General features: G+C 42.0%; 1 long non-coding RNA gene across 2 annotated transcripts; it reads left to right on the top strand.

The window, feature by feature from the left end:
• Nucleotides 1–2,916: 2,916 nt before the first annotated feature.
• Nucleotides 2,917–6,339, top strand: LOC140116619 (uncharacterized). Of its 2 annotated transcripts, none has more exons than XR_011852858.1 (3): nucleotides 2,917–2,948; nucleotides 5,462–5,573; nucleotides 6,203–6,339. It is a non-coding gene; the product is annotated as an uncharacterized lncRNA (long non-coding RNA). The 2 variants fall into 2 exon arrangements; XR_011852857.1 differs by having other exon boundaries at nucleotides 6,206–6,299.
• Nucleotides 6,340–16,523: the final 10,184 nt, after the last annotated feature.

Raw genomic sequence — 16,523 nt, 5'->3', positions numbered from 1 at the left:
CCTCCAACTGCCCGCTCACCGACTGTTGTGCGACGTGCCCACGAGGTGGAATTCAACATTAACCATGTTATCCAGAGTTTACCAGCAGCGCAGAGCGATTGTACACTGCCAGATGTCATCTTCCACCAGAACTGGTAGTCAGGTCAGTCAGCTTCCTCAAGTCTACAATGAGGATTGGACGTGGATGTCTGATATCTGTTAGGTGCTGAGTAACTTTGAGGAGTCAACAAAGATGGTCAGCGGCGATGCCGCCATCATCAGCCTCACCATCCCGCTGCTTGGCCTGTTGAAAAACTCTCTGGTCAGCATGAAGTCGGATGCTTTGCGCTCGTCACAAGAGATGGGGGAAGAAGATTCCCTTGTTGATAGCCAAAGCACCCTCAGGTCTGTTTCTCTGCGCATATCGGAGGAGGTGGAGGAGGATGAGGAGGAGGATGAGGAGAATGTTGGCGAGACAGAAGAGGGGAGCATTGCTCAGTCCTTCACTGTTCAGCGTGTATGGGCAGAAGAAGAGGAGTTGGAGGAGGAGGAAATGGACAGTCAGGCCAGTGAGGGGAGTGAATTCTTGCGCGTTGGGACTCTGGCGCATATGGCAGATTTCATGCTAGTCTGCCTATCCTGTGACCCTCGCGTTCAAAGAATTTATTCCAGCACCGATTACTGGGTATTCACTCTCCTGGACCCACGGTACAAGCAAAATCTTTCCACTCTCATCCCTGGAGAGGAAAGGAGTGTGAGAATGCATGAATACCAGCAGGCCCTGGTGCACAAACTGAAACAGTATTTCCCTTCTGACAATCCTAGCGGCAGAGGGCGTACTTCTGCGGAACAAGTAGCGAGGGAGAGTAAGCGAGCAGGCAGCTTGTCCAGCACTGGCAGGGGTACGCTTTACAAGGCCTTTGCCAGTTTTATGTCACCCCAGCAAGACACTGTCACCTGTCTCCAGTCTCGGTAGAGTAGGGCTCTTTACAGAAAGATGGTGAGGGAGTACGTAGCTTACCATACCATCATCCTAAATGATCACACAGCTCCCTACAACTACTGGGTTTCAAAGCTGGACATGTGGCACGAACTGGCGCTGTACGCCTTGGAGGTTCTTGTCTACCCTGCTGCTAGAGTGTTGTCTGAGCGGGTTTTCAGTGCAGCTGGTGGCATCATCACCGATAAGCGTACACGCCTGTTGACTGACATCGCTGACAGGTTGACGCTTATCAAGATGAATAAAGCCTGGATTTCTCAGGATTTCCATTCTTCACCAGGTGAAAGAAGCTCAACCTGAATAATGTATGCACTCCTCCTCATTTTCCTCCTTCTCCTCCTCTTTGTACGCTAAAGCAGAGGAAACTGGCTATTTTTTGCCAGGGCCAACTGGCTCTAGGTATAGTACTCTATGTATTTAATTTTTCTGAAGGGCCACCTACCTGGTCCTCTGTTTTAAACAATTTTTGGGGGTGCCACATACAGGTACTCTATGTATTTAATTTTTCTGGAGGGCCACCCACCCGGTCCTCTGGTTTGAAAACTTTTTTGGACTGCCACATACAGGCACTCAATCTATTTAATTTTTCTGGAGGACCACATACCTGCTCCTCTGGTTTGAAAACTTTTTTGGACTGCCACATACAGGCACTATCCAAAATTAATTGTCTCCATAGCAGCCTCCACACGTCGTCTTTATAGATGCCTCCACAGGTTGTCTCCATTGCTACCTCCACACATCATCTCCATAGCTGCCTCCCAAAGTCGTCCATATAGCTGCCTTGATACATCGTCCCCTTAGCAAACGAGCTGTGTCAGGCAGAATTTTGGGTTGTTTTCACGGCTTCCACATCAAACTTGTTGACTTTGTCACCACCCTGCTGTGTTATCCACAAAATATACTGGCAAACTTTTATCATTTACCGATATTATTTCAGCGCTTCTTGCGCATCTGTTTACATTCCCCTCACCCACCATAACCAAGCCAGTTACTTATAAGAACAGTACTACATTTGATCTTATACAAAAGGTTCTTAGAAGTGCTGTTTGTAGCCCCCGCCTGCTTTGAAAATGATACTTTTTTCAAAGTAAACGCTTCTGGCCCCCAGGCCCATTTTGGGTGGGGAGGAGCCGAGAGACAGGGGCTTGGACAGGCCAAAGCTAACCTGGCAGCGGCATCCATGCATACTGCCCCTGCTGTTTCCTGTCCATTTCGCCTCCACGATCCTCCACAGCGTCCACCAATGTCTCCATGCGCAACTTTCAACTGTCTATATCCCAGAAGCTGGAGCGCGAGAGGGTATACAGCACATCATCCCCTTATCAAACGAGCTGTGTCAGGCAGAATTTTCAGGTGTTTCAACAGATACATAATGGAACTCGGCCCATCTGTCGCTGCCATGCTGGAGACCTGAAGTTTCAATCATAGCAGCGAAATACGGATGGCCCGTACTGTCGCTCTTAATCATGGAAGTCGTCTCCATGGCTGCCTCTACATGTCGTCCCCTTATCAAACAAGCTGTGTCAGGCTCTTTTTTCGGGTGTTTCACCAGATACGTTATGGAACTTGGTCACTAAGTCGCCACCATGCTCAGAGCCGGATCCTCATTGGCGCTCTTGGAGCGCCAGCGCCGGGCCCCCGGATCCAGATTTATTACTTAGGGGCCCCCGGCCTGGCACTCCAATAGCGCCAATGATTAAGCTGCTGGGGCCCCCGGCGGGCATATCGGCAGTCGGGCAGGAGCCTCCGTCCGTCCGGACCGGAAGCTCCTGCCCGTCACTGTATAGTGCTCGATGCGGCAGTTTCCGGCCGCTCGAGCACTATAAACTGGAGCGATGTGGCCGGAAGACAACCCCGGCGCACATCGCTCCATGCACTAGGATGCGCGGCTCCGTGATTACGTCGTCACGCAGCCGCGCACCCTTTTCTGCCCAGACACGTCAAGAAGAAAGAAGACGCGGGACCTGAGGTGAGTATAAGGTTTTATTTTTTTAATAGAACAGCAGTAAAAGATGGTGGGGGCCCTAAATATATAAAATAATTAATTGGGGTAGGGCTGAATATTAAATAGTTAATTGTGGGGCGGGCAGCAGCATATCAACTAATTAAGGGGGGCATCAGCATATGAAATCAATTGGGGGGGGGCATCAGCATATTAATTAATGAATTAAAGGGGCAGCAGCATATTAATTATTTATTTGGGGGGGCAGCAGCATATTAACTATTTATTTGGGGGGGCAGCAGCATATTAACTATTTATTTGGGGGGGCAGCAGCATATTAACTATTTATTTGAGGGGCAGCCGCATATTAAATAAATAATTCTGGGAGGGACAGCATATTAAATAATTAATTGTGTGTGGGGGTTTAGAATATTAACTATTAACTCCTTCACCCTCTTCAGCATACGTGTACGGCGTAGCGGTACGGGGGCTGTATGAAGAGGGCTCACGGGCTGAGCCCTCTTCAAACAGAGGTATGGTTTTCTGCATGTTGCAGCAAAGACCCACTGCTAATAACCGTGATTGGTGCTAGCACCAACCGCGGGTATTAACCGGTCTGATACCGCCGCCAACATTTAAAGGATGGTGGCACGTTGGTGCAATCATCTTACAACGTCACCGTACGACGTCATCGGGGCAGCGATCGGTTGCCATGACAGCCTTGGGTCTTTGTCAGACCCAAGGCTGCATGGTTTCTGCAGATTCGTTACAATGTGCCAGTGGCATATACTGCAATACAGTTGTATAGCAGTAGTATTGCAGTATATGGTAGAAACGGGTCTAAAAAATAGTAAAAAAAAAAAGTGTAAAAAAATAAATCAACCCCCTTTCCCTAGAACTGATATTAAATTTATTTAACAGTAAAAATCACAAACACGTTAGGTATCGCCGTGTCTCAAAATGTCTGGTCTTTCAAAATATAAAAACGGTTATTGCTGATGTTGAACCACATTGCTGAAAATAGCGCCCAAATGTCCGAGATGTGACTTTTACACCATTTTACATAACATAAATAATGTAACAAAAACTGATAAAAAGGTCTGGCAGTTCTCAAAATGGTAGCAAAGAAAACTTCAGCTCATCCCGGCAAAAAAATGACTCCTCACACATCTCAGTACCTTATATACTCAAGTATAAGCCAACCCTTATATAGCCAACACCTGCCCCTGATATAGCTCTCCTCCTGCACCTGTATATAGCCTCCCTCCAGCCCCTATATAGCCAGCCAGTCCCCATATACACCCAGGTCCTGCCCCTGATGTAGCCTGCCCCCCTATATAGCCAGCTCCTGCTGTGCTATAAAGCTTGCACCTGCCCCTGATATAGCTCTTCTCCTGCCCCATATATACACAGCACCTGCTCCTGATATAGTCTGCCCCTGCCCCCGTATACAGCCAGCTCCTGCCCTGGTATATAGCTTGCACCTGCCCCTGATATAGCCAGCTCCTGCCCCCGTATATAGCCAGCTCCTGTCCTGGTATATAGCTTTCACCTGCCCCTGATATAGCCAGCTCCTGCCCCTGATATAGCCAGCTCCTGCCCCTGATATAGCCAAGCTCCTGCCCCTGTATATAGCCAGCTCCTGCCCTGGTATAAAGCTTGCACCTGCCCCCGATATAGCCAAGCTCCTGCCCCTGTATATAGCCAGCTCCTGCCCTGGTATATAGCCTGCACCTGACCCCATATATAGCCAGCACTTAAAAAAAGAAAGTCAAAACTCACCGTTCCGACGCCACTTTTCCATCAGCAGCGGCAGGTCTGTATACGCTGCCGACGGAACAAAAGAAGACCTGCTCAGGTCGGAAAGGTGAGTTTTGACTTTCTTTTTTTTTTCTTGACCCGAGTATAAGACGAAAAGCTCAAGTACATATGGATGAAAAAGTTATTAGCGTCAGAAGATGACAAAACCCCCTTTTTTCGTGATGAGGTTTTAATTTAACTCAATAAAACCTGCATAAATTTAGTATCCCTCTGATCTTACTGACCCAAAGAGTGAAGTGTACAAAATTCATTTGGGGGCCCAGTATATTACATAATTAATGGAGGGAGCAGAATATAAAATAATTTACAGAGGAGCCCAGTGTATGAAATGTATTGGGAGTGAGGCCCAGTATGTAAAATAGTTCAGAGGGTGGGGGAGGCAGTATATTAAATAACTAAATGGGGGGAGGGGGGGGCGCAGTATATTAAATAATTACTTGAGGGGCCTTTAAAATTCATGTGGCACCCCAGTATATTAAAAAGGGCCATAAATAGGGAAATTAATTCATTAAAGGGATCAATGTATAAATTAAGTCATGGGGGAACCATTTATTGTGTAATTGGGAGGTGACATATAATTAGGGGTGCAGTATTACTCCGGGTCTGTAGTATAGTAATATATGCAGGGAACACAGGTTTTATTATGGGCTATATTTGGGGGGGGGCATATTTCTGTTATCCAGGTGGCATTGTACTGTGAGTAACTGTGGTATTTTTAGGTGCACAGTGTGGGGCATGTGCTGTCGGGAGCTGGAGACATCTGGTGGAAGATTCTTCAGCCATAAGTTACGCCGATTCTGGCCCTGAAGGAGAAGACATGTCACCTGTGAGGTACTAGAGCACACTTCTGCCTTTGTCAGATCAGTATTGTACTCACTGACTAACCTTCTAGTGTGAGACAGCTCTCAGCCTGTACTGTACATGTACTGTTATATTCATAGTGTCTATAGTGAGGCAGCATTGGGGTGTGGGGTTATTGTCATCAGTTATTGTTATGGTTTTATCTTATTGATAATGTTGGTGCTGTGACTTCACTGTAATACCCCCTGTTCTGTGACATCTGTGTGTGTGTATTAACCCTCTGTCCTGTGACATCACTGTGTGTGTAGTAACACTGGTCAGGGGTACAGTGTGGGGGGTATATGTGTGGGTACAGTGTGAACAGTTGTGGTGTGAGGGGTATATATGTGGGGGCACAGTGTGGTCAGTTGTGGTGTGAGGGGTATATATGATACATGTGGGCTACAGTGTGGTCAGTTGTGGTGTGAGGGGTATATATGTGGGGGCACAGTGTGGTCAGTTGTGGTGTGAGGGGTATATATGATACATGTGGGCTACAGTGTGGTCAGTTGTGGTGTGAGGGGTATATATGTGGGGGCACAGTGTGGTTGTTGTGTATGTGAGGGTCAGGTGTGAGGAGAATAAAGGATGATGTCAACCATGTCTGTTTTATAAACCAGCAGAGATGAGTCATGGCTGGAAGAAGTCTCCTGGAAGATCAGAGAGAAGGGAAGAGACAACATGAGGGACGTCACCTGTAAGTCATTGGATCACACTGCAGCCTCTGTGCAGGACTGGTATATACTACTATATGGTCACTATATGGTGGTACATACTGGTCTGTGTGTGTAGGTTATCATTTAGTATTGTAGTCATTATGTAGTGGTGATAATCATGATGTAATGCTATTATTTGGGCCCTGTACAGCGGTATCATTAGTGATATTGTCCTGTGCACGGTGGTGTTTGTATTATAACAATATGGCGGTAAAGATCATCAGTAAATGGAGTTTATATGTGGTAAATTATTGGTAATACTGGTCATGTTGTGGTAATCCTGTGGGTCAGTTTGAAGGGATCACTTGCAAATTGTAGCGCTATTGTTTGGAATATTGGAATTATGTTAGTTCTTTTGGTAACAGTATTGTGGTATCATTATTCAGTAATAATATGTTGGTAGTATTTTTTAGTTTGTCCTGGACCAAAATTGGAAATCATTTAGTAAATGTAGGAATTTATCTAAAACTAAAGATATCTTTGTTTTTAATATCTCTAGAGCTTTGAAACTGTGTAACTATGTGATATCTTTTACATATATTGTTATGGGAGGGGGCCCCACGTCGGCTGCTGAGCTGGGGGGGCCCCATCCTAAATGAGGTGCTCCATAACGCTGGGACCCTTAATCTGGCCCTGACCATGCTGTGTTATCGACTAAATATACCGTCAAACTTTTGTTCACATAGGAAATCATTTCAGCGCTTCTTGCTCACCTCTTTTGGTTCCTCTCTGCCCCCTTAACCAGGCATTTGGTCACTCTGTCATCGCCATGCTGTTGCCCATAATTTTGGCATAATGGTGCGATTAAGCAGCCTCAGAGGCATCCTGCATGTTGCCCCTGCTGTTTCCTGTCCATTTCCGGGGTGTTTCCATCATTTTCTGAGGTTTCCAGGTCTTTGGCCAAGCTTCCCTGTGCAGACCCTTGGTCTCCTTAAAAAATGCTCGAGTCTCCTATTGACTTTAATGGGGTTCGTTATTCGAGACGAGCACTCGAGCATCGGGAAAAGTTCGTCCCGAATAACGAGCACCCGAGCATTTTAGTGCTCGCTCATCTCTAGTGTTAATCATTGAAAATTATTTCTAGTCTCTAGTATATAAACGGTGATAAAGGTTCTGTAAAATAGATGACCTAATGCCTTTTTATACAGGTTGATAAAAAGGGCCATTCTTATGAAATTCTTAATTCCTTATAATTATACTGTTTATTGAAGCAAATTATCTGCTAAAGAAAGATATTTAATGTAGGCGATCTGCTACTGCTCATTTGCCAAAGCAGTACAATAACTTTTTTTCAATTTCTCGCATCTCAGTCAAAAGAATGCTCAAGTCACAGTTTGGACAAACCTTTTCAGTACATTTTATGTTTAAAATTTTGTACAATGTAGATTGAAGACTACTGTAACCTCTGTGACAAAAAGTTCCTCTATCTGCAGTTGCCAGAATAGGTGGCGTTAATTTGTTTGTGTTTCTTATATGTGAACTGTGGCATAGGTATCTCTGTGTTTGGATTGATTGAGCCACACCCTGTTCTCTGCAGTTCAGAACTTTTTTAGCAAGCTAGTTACTATCCTGATGGATAGCTGCTCCAGTCTGCTGCTGGAGCCATGTCGGAAAATGCCTTATATAACTGTCTAGTCGTATCAGACCTCGCTGGTTATTCAGTTTTCTGTGTTCTATAGTGTTATTGCTTTTTTTACTTCTCTATGACCTCTGCTATACTTACCTACCATTCTATTTGCTATATGATTCTGTACCTTTGCCGCCTTATCCGCACCTGAGTGAAGTTGCCCCCCCACCTTGTTCAAATCTAGCAAAATTGGTGTCAAAAGATTGTGCTACGTTTATGCTGGTTTGTGCAGCAGAAATTTTAGTTGTGCTGCTATAATTTTTAAGAAATTAATAAAAATTTCCAGAGGTCAACAGAGGTCAACCAGCCCTCCTACATTAACCGAAATCAAATAAAACTGTTGATAATCAATTCTACTACGTTTGTGCTGGTTTGTGCTGCTAAAATTTTTGTTTGTGTTGCTTTGTGTTGCTCACCTGTGCTCCTCTTCCCCTGCTAGTGCGTTGCCAGTGCATATTAACGCTCCCAGCTCTTACTCCATCCTCCTCGGCAGTGTATGCGCGTTCCGGACTCCTAAGGCAAGCGCGCCGGCTTCAGAAGATTTAAAGAGCCATTGTGCCGTTAATTGGCGCTGGCCATTTTCTAGAAAACTACTCTTCCTGCAAGCCCTGCCGAATCTTTTTGCCTGGAACCGTTGAGAAAGCGGTATTTGATGCCTTTCGCTATTATTGTGATTTCCCGTTGTGATTCCAGTTCCGTTTCTGACTTTGTTCCTCTGCCGTCTGCCCTGACCTGTTGCTATGTCTTGGACTTTGATCCTGTGCTGCCTGTCCTGACCTCCTGCCTGTCCTCGACTACAAGATTGCTTGCCATTCCTGTACCTCGACCTTGTCTACCAATGCAAAAAAGTCACGCCTGATGAACGACTTTTATGGTATCACGCCGCCGCAGACCCCCCGCTTTGCAGCGGGGTCTGGTGAAAACTGGGTGCCACTTAGACTCCGGTCCAGGTAGTGGCTTGTGTCATCGTCCACAATGGTTCAGAGGATCCACTATCTCTGAGCCTGACAACAGGTTCTTTACAACTGCGTAGGAACAAATAGGGAATTAAACAGTAAACAAAAATAAGTTAAACAAGTACTATATGTATGCCAAAAAAAAAATAAAATTATGGCAATAATAAATGAGGTAGAACTTCCAGATCTTGGTGTTTATGTTAGAATTTGGTCTGTAAGCCATATTAACACTGTCCCGTCTCTGGACGTAATAAGACTGCACGGGCCTCAGTAACCTCCCGACCCGTGCTGTACTGTTACTGACACCAAAGTTGCATGTGTCAGCTGTATATTGTAACTGACACCCACCTGTAACACATGTGATTGGAGATGTTTTCATTTGCGGGTATTAACCCCTTTATATGTCGTGATCAAGCTTAAGTGCAACGTGTAAGGGGCTTATGCTGTGGATAGAATCCCCATGATAATCCTCCAATAGTAGTCCAGGGGTCCAACTAGTGACCCAGGGCTGCACAATGTCCTCTAAACACCAGGCCCTGCCTTCAGACAGGGCCCATCTGTAATCTACTGAGCAGTCACAGTATACATTTCAATTGCAATGTGTTAGCTCAATGGGGCTAATTTACTAAGGGTTGCGGATCGCACTTTTGTCAGACTGTTCATGGTTTTTAAGATTTGCGCAGCTTTGACCGGTACTTAACAGGATTTGTGCTGGGATTGTGTCACACGCGATCAGATTTTGGCGCAGCTGCACTGGCTTTCATGCAACAGAAATCGGACCGAGGGCGGGCTTTAACAATTTTCAAATTGTGTCGAAATTGTGTCACACACATCCATGCACCAGGGGGAAGAAGGTGAACTCCGTCAGACTGTAGCAGGGAAGCGACGCATGCAGGATATTGGGCACACAATCTTAGTGAATCGCAGCACAGTGCATTATCGTCGGATAATGCACTTTCATGAACTCCGCAGGATCGGGTAAGTAAATGTGGTCCAATATGTACTTGAAGCAGCAACCAGTGTTCAAGCCAACCTGTTAACGCTCAGCGTCCGATATATCGTCTGTGACGTCATCTTACTGGCACAGTGCCAGCCTATGCAAGTGTATAGGCTGACACTGATAATACTCTGCAATACATCAGTATTGCAGAATATTATCATGAACAAGCAATCAGAGGATTTCTTGTTCATGTCCCATGGTATAAAAGTGAAAAAAAAAAATGTTATTCAATAAAAAAATAAAGTAATAAATCACTAAAAATGCCCAAAACCCCCAAAACATATAAAGAGACAAATAACTTAAAAAAAAGTCTAAATCATAACACAAACTCCACATATATAGTATCACCGCGTCCGTAACAACCCGTAGAATAAAAGTAAATCATTATTGAACCCCCACGATAAACGCCGTAAAAAAAAACTCCTATAAACCTTCCAAAAATTATGATTTTTAGCTATTCAATCCCACAAAAAATGCTATAAAATGTGATAAAAAAACCATGTGTACTCCGACATGATACTGGTGCAAAGTACAACATGTCCCGCAAAAAATAAGCCAACAACCAGCTCCGTAGCCAAAAAAGTAACAATGTTATAAATCACTAAAAATGCCCAAAACCCCCAAAACATATAAAGAGACATATAACTAAAAAAAAAGTCTAAATCATAACACAAACCCCACATATATAGTATCACCGCGTCCGTAACAACCCGTAGAATAAAAGTAAATCATTATTGAACCCCCACGATAAACGCCGTAAAAAAAAACTGCTATAAACCTTCCAAAAATTATGATTTTTAGCTATTCAATCCCACAAAAAATGCTATAAAATGTGATCAAAAAACCATGTGTACTCCGACATGATACTGGTGCAAAGTACAACATGTCCCGCAAAAAATAAGCCAACAACCAGCTCCGTAGCCAAAAAAGTAACAATGTAATGCCACTTGGAAGACGGCAATACATAAATGATAGATTTTTCCCCACATTAGGGTTTTGTTTGACAAATTTAGTAAAACGTAAGAAAATATATTCATGTCTAGTATCCCCGTAATCGTATCGACCCATAGAATAAAGATAACATGATTATTAGTCTATACGGTGAACACCAAAAAAAAAAAGAGTAAAAAATCCAGTACAGAATTGATGCTTTTCTACTCCTGCCCTCAAAAAAGTTCCTAAATTTTCAACAATAGGTGATACCAACCCCATAATGGTAACAATGGAAAAAGCATCTCATCGCGCAAAAAAAATGGCATCACATGGCCCAAATAACGAAAAAGCGAAAATTTTATAGCCTTCAAAAGGGGCCAATGAGGAAACTAAAATCCTGGCAGTTGCAGGGCTCTCCTTCCCTTCTGCGTCTCGCTGTGGCCCCATAACACAAGTAACAGCCACATGTGGGGGGTCTTTGTACTCAGGAGAAATTGCAGAACAAATTGTATGGTGGGTTTTCTCTTTTTATATTTTGGAAATGTGTAAATTTTAGTGCTAAATGAACGTATAAGGGAACAATTTGACCATTCTAAATTTCACCTCCATTTTGATTCAATTACTATGAAGATCTCAAGGGGTTAAAAATCTTTGTAAATGCTGTTTCTGATAGCTTGAGGGGTGCAGATTTGAAAATGGGTTGGTTATATAGGGGGTTTTGATGCTAAATATGTAAAATTTCATTCAAAACTGTATTTATCCCCAAAATAGTCAATTCTGAAAATCCGGAAAAGCGATATTCTTTTTGTAAGCCGCGTGACATCAAAATAAATTATCCAGACATTTCAGAAATTATGAAAATGTAAAGTAGACAAATGGGAAATGTTATTCGCCAAGTTATTTAGGTGGTAAATCTATCTGCCTGAAAACGCAATGATTTTGAATTTCAAAAATGGCAAATTTTTCAAAAAATTTATCATATTTTCTTTTTTTTTGTAAATAAACGCAAAACTTATCAGCCAAAATTTACCACTAAAATGAAGTACAACATGTGGGGAAAAAACAATCTCAGAATCGTTTTGATAAGTAACAGTGTTCAAAAGTTATAACCATATAAAGCAACGCAGGTCAGAATCCAAAAAATCGTGCTGAGCCTTAAGCTACAAAATGGCTGCGTCCTTAAGGGGTTAAAAAAAAAAAAGTTTGAAAACAATTTATATATTTTTAAAATAAATATAAAGTGGAACTCCCCTATCTGTCAAAAATGTTAATTTTTTATCAAATCACTTAAAAAAAACACTAAAAAGTGTTAAAAAAAAGTTATAAGATGCAACAAAAAAAAAAAACTCATCACATAGATAAGATAACATATTTTTATGTTACGGAGAAAAACAGACCAAAAAGATTACAAAAAAATCTGAAACCAGAATTGATTATTTTCTTTCCTTCCGTTTATTGAAGAATTAATAAAATCTCATCAATAAGCTAAAAACCCATTAAAATGAATTATGTCTAAAGTGCATCTAATCTTGCAGAAAATTGGCCCTTATATGTCCAAATTGCCCAAAGAAATGATAATTGTACTGTATATCCTTAAAGTGTCAATATATAGCTGGTCTAAATGGCTCACCTTCCCTTCAATGTCATGGCATGTGCCCATACAGCAGTTTACCACCACATATGATGTATTGTTATTCTTGGGAGAAATTGGGCATCAAGGTGCGCAGATAAGTAAGTGAGCTGGTGGCCGCAGGGAGGCACGGGTGACTCCACGACCCGGGCCGTGGTTTGCGGGGACACCCGCACACCGGGGGACATGGGTGCATCTCCGACCTGGAACGAGGGTCGCGGGGGCACCCGTGACACTAGTGTTTAACCCGGTAACAGAAAATAGCACACAAATGTCCAAAAAGCCACTTTACGCCATTTTGCAACATATAAAAAATGTAATAAAAAGTGATCAAAAGGCTGCACAATGCTTTTAAAATGATAGCAATGAATAAGTTATCTAATCTCACAAAAATTGTCACAAAGCTTTGTACACAAAAGTATGAAAAATTATTAGGCAGAAGATGGCTAAATGATAAAATTTTTTTGTTTGTATAAAAAATTAAAAATGTATTAACCTCTTGCCACTCTGCGCCGTAGCTATACAATGCAGAGGTGCAGAGGGTGTATGAAGAGGGCACACAGGCTTTTGATGAGGAGCCACTAGGATGCCTAGCAGATGTGGTTTCTGCGGAAATCATTCAAAAAGTCGATGACATGATACTCGCTGATCGACAAACAAAAGTGGTTGCGAGGTAGCAGAAGCCGTTGGTGTGTCGACCGGAACGGCAATGAATATTTTACATGATAAGTTGGCGATTAAAAAATTGTTGGCCCGATGGGTGCCGCGATTGCTCACAGTAGACAACAAGCGGATGCGGCTGTTAACTTCTAAGCAGTGTTTAGAACAATTTAAGTGAGATTCGAAGGAGTTTTTGCGTCGAGTTGTCACCGTTGATGAAACCTGGATTCATCATTACACACCAGAAACGGCGAAGGTGGTCCCATCGGACGGAAAGGTCATGGAGACGATTTTTCGGGATGCGACCCGCGTCATCCTCATGGATTTTTTAGAAAAAGGAAGTACGATCGCTGGACAATACTACAGTGAGTTATTGGGCCACTTCGACAAAAAATTGAAGGAGACACGGCCGCATTTGGCAAAAAAGAAGGTGCTGTTTCAACACAATAACGCACCAGCACATTCATCTGGAGTTGTCACTGCCAAACTGCATGATTTGCATTATGAATTAATGGCTCTCGAGAAAAAAATTTAGCTCCGACAAGGAAGTCATCGCCAAGGCGTATTTTGGAGAGACAAATCCTGTTTTTTGGAGGGGTTAAAAAATGGCAGGAACGTTGGGAGAAGTGTTGAAAAATAGAAAAAAAAAATGTAGAAAAATGGTGTCTTCATTTCTAACACGGGTTGAACCGCCCTCATATGTCTCTGATCACACCTATACAGCCCAGTTAATTTATAGGAAACTTATATACCACAATGACGTAGAATAAGGTTTTTGTAGTTCTGTTTTCAGTTAGTATGATTGGTTATATTCAGTGATTCAACAATATTCCTTTTCATATTTAACTTGGCACACAATAGGAGAGGATTTGGAAAGTAGATTTCTACATGTAACTACCATTGTTCAATCATTTAATAGTTTGTTTTAGTCTGATTCCATTTTAGAAAGTATATATGGTACTCCCAGTTACTACAATACCATTTGACAAATAATTCATGCTCATCATCATTTTGCTAAATGGAAACATAAACATGAAACTTTTTGTGCTTATTTTTACTTTCTGATGCGTTACAAGAAATATGTTGTATATGAATGTATAATGAACATTTTTAACAACTGCACATGATACTGTAACCAGTTGATATAGTGATTGCAATACTGTTGCCCTGTACATGGCTCAGGTAATAAGAAATTGGAGTTTAGCGATTACTTCTATGCCAAAAGAAAGCTGTGTTTGATGGCAGGTGACCACAAGTTGTCTGCTCAGCAAAGATAAGCGAAATTTGACAGGAAAGGATGGATTTAGGGAAATTGATCTAACTACTGATGGTATCTAAAAATCATAAAAAATAAATCCCAAGGTTTATATCAGACTTAAAAAAAATCATTGCTCAAAGGAAATAAACTACTGGCATATATACCGAAGAACAAAAAAATATTACTTCATATATTATAAACCTGACAATATGTTTCCACCATAATATCTTTTTTTCCCATTATCTACAGTAAATGGCAAAAAGTTGTATGAAGATTATTGTTCCCCAGATGCATGACCTCACATCCACATCCATATTAAACCTCATTTGCCAAATGGTTGCCCAAACAATCAGTGGAGGGCATTTATTATTTTTGGCTTCAGGTGTTGTTGTTTTTGGTGGCTGATTTTTGGTGGATACAACAATTCAGGGAAAATTCAATTCAATTACCTTATTACCCAGGTATCTATGATGGACATTGTCAAATGCCTTTGCAAAGTTGTAGAACACTGCATCCACAGCATCTCCTCTGTGAATAAAAACAAAGCAGAATAGTTGGACAACTTCTGACTTTAGTCCAAACATGTTGGCTTTTTTTCATTTATTGCCACATATTCCTGTAGAAAGCTTTTTAACCCTTCAGTCTGCATGAACTGTACTTTGTGTGCCTTACAATTAGTTTTAATAAGTGGAACTGCCAACATCAGCCCCTTATGCATTGTCATGGCAGGCAGAATGCCCCCAGACATGACAATGTTGACCACAAATGACATAATATATTGGCTTGAAGCTTTAAGCTGACAGTCACAATGAACTGCAATAGGTTTTATTCTGTAAAAAAAATAAAAACATACTTGTTTTTTGTATCCTCAATGTTCCACACTATTAATCTAATCCATTCTTTATCCTGGACAGTAAATGCTTTAAATATTCCAATGGACTGCTGAAGTCAGGCCCCTGCTGAAGGCATGTGCTGTCTTTATGACATGGCCTGCACCTCTTCATAAACTAGGAGCACACTACGACAGGGCAGTGGGTATTAAGACTGACGTGAAAATCAATGCACTTAGATGTTCATTACAGAAGGGTTTTCTTAAAGGGGTAGAAGTACCACAGTCACGTTGCAAACTACGACTTAAACGGTGTAGAAAGAGTAGAACCATTAATGTTAATTATGAAGCAGATTGGGAATTAGTATTTAGGAATTAAGGCTATGGGAACCAGTCATTAAGTGAAAATATGTTTCCTGATGATGGGTTCACTTTAAGTAGCAACTTGTGATGAGAATTATTTAGGATGGCCAGCGTCAAGACTGTAGTAGAGATGTAGAAGTGTAGTTGTAGAGATGAGTGAGGCTGACTGTATATCACTGCCAGACTTTAATAAGTTATGCGTCTATGTGGCTCTCTCCACAGACGTTTAAGTCTAATACAGACTATCATTGTTTTCATCACTTCACATTCATATGCAGCAACCTCTTCTAAATTAGTGATAGGGTTCACTCCACCAAAATAATGTTTATGCTCAGCGGACTCCACAGTTAGCCCTGGTTGTTTGAGATCTTGCACCAAAGCAGCAATAGGAGTTCATGTGACTAATATTGTGGTAATTAAACTGCATAACGGATAATTAAATATATCTTATCATTTCATTGACAAATTGCTCATTATAGTTGTGTTTTACATGAGAAGGTTTTTATCTCTACTATCTATTACAGGTTAGTTGACCACTGTCCTGTGTCCAATCTTTTGTATTTCAGTGTTAGGATATTAGTTGAAACTGTCAATATCACACAGATACCTGCTGCAGTTCACATTTAACGCTTCGATGCACAGACAATTTGGGAAACGGCAAACTTCAGAGTTTAAAGATCTGGATTGATTTCCCATCTCTCGTTTCTTCCACTTAAATCCCCAAGCTTCAAAGCGGCCAGTGGAAATAATTAGAGGTTAGGTGGCAGCCATCAGAGTGAGATTCAGGACAATGGTGAGTGACATCACCTCATCTCTAACACTTGGCTCCTTATCTGACTCGGTTATTAACTTAACACGGCTTTTCATTATGCTAATTAGCGTCAGCAATGATTGACTGCGGAGGCTTACATTGAAATCATTACTCAAACAAGATTAACTTGGAAGATGTTTAATTTTACACCTAATAAA

Source organism: Engystomops pustulosus, chromosome 2 (assembly GCF_040894005.1).
Source record: "Engystomops pustulosus chromosome 2, aEngPut4.maternal, whole genome shotgun sequence".
Taxonomy (NCBI): Eukaryota; Metazoa; Chordata; class Amphibia; order Anura; family Leptodactylidae; genus Engystomops; species Engystomops pustulosus.
The sequence above is the reverse complement of the archived record's forward strand: the minus strand, read 5'-3'. Positions and strand labels throughout refer to the sequence as shown.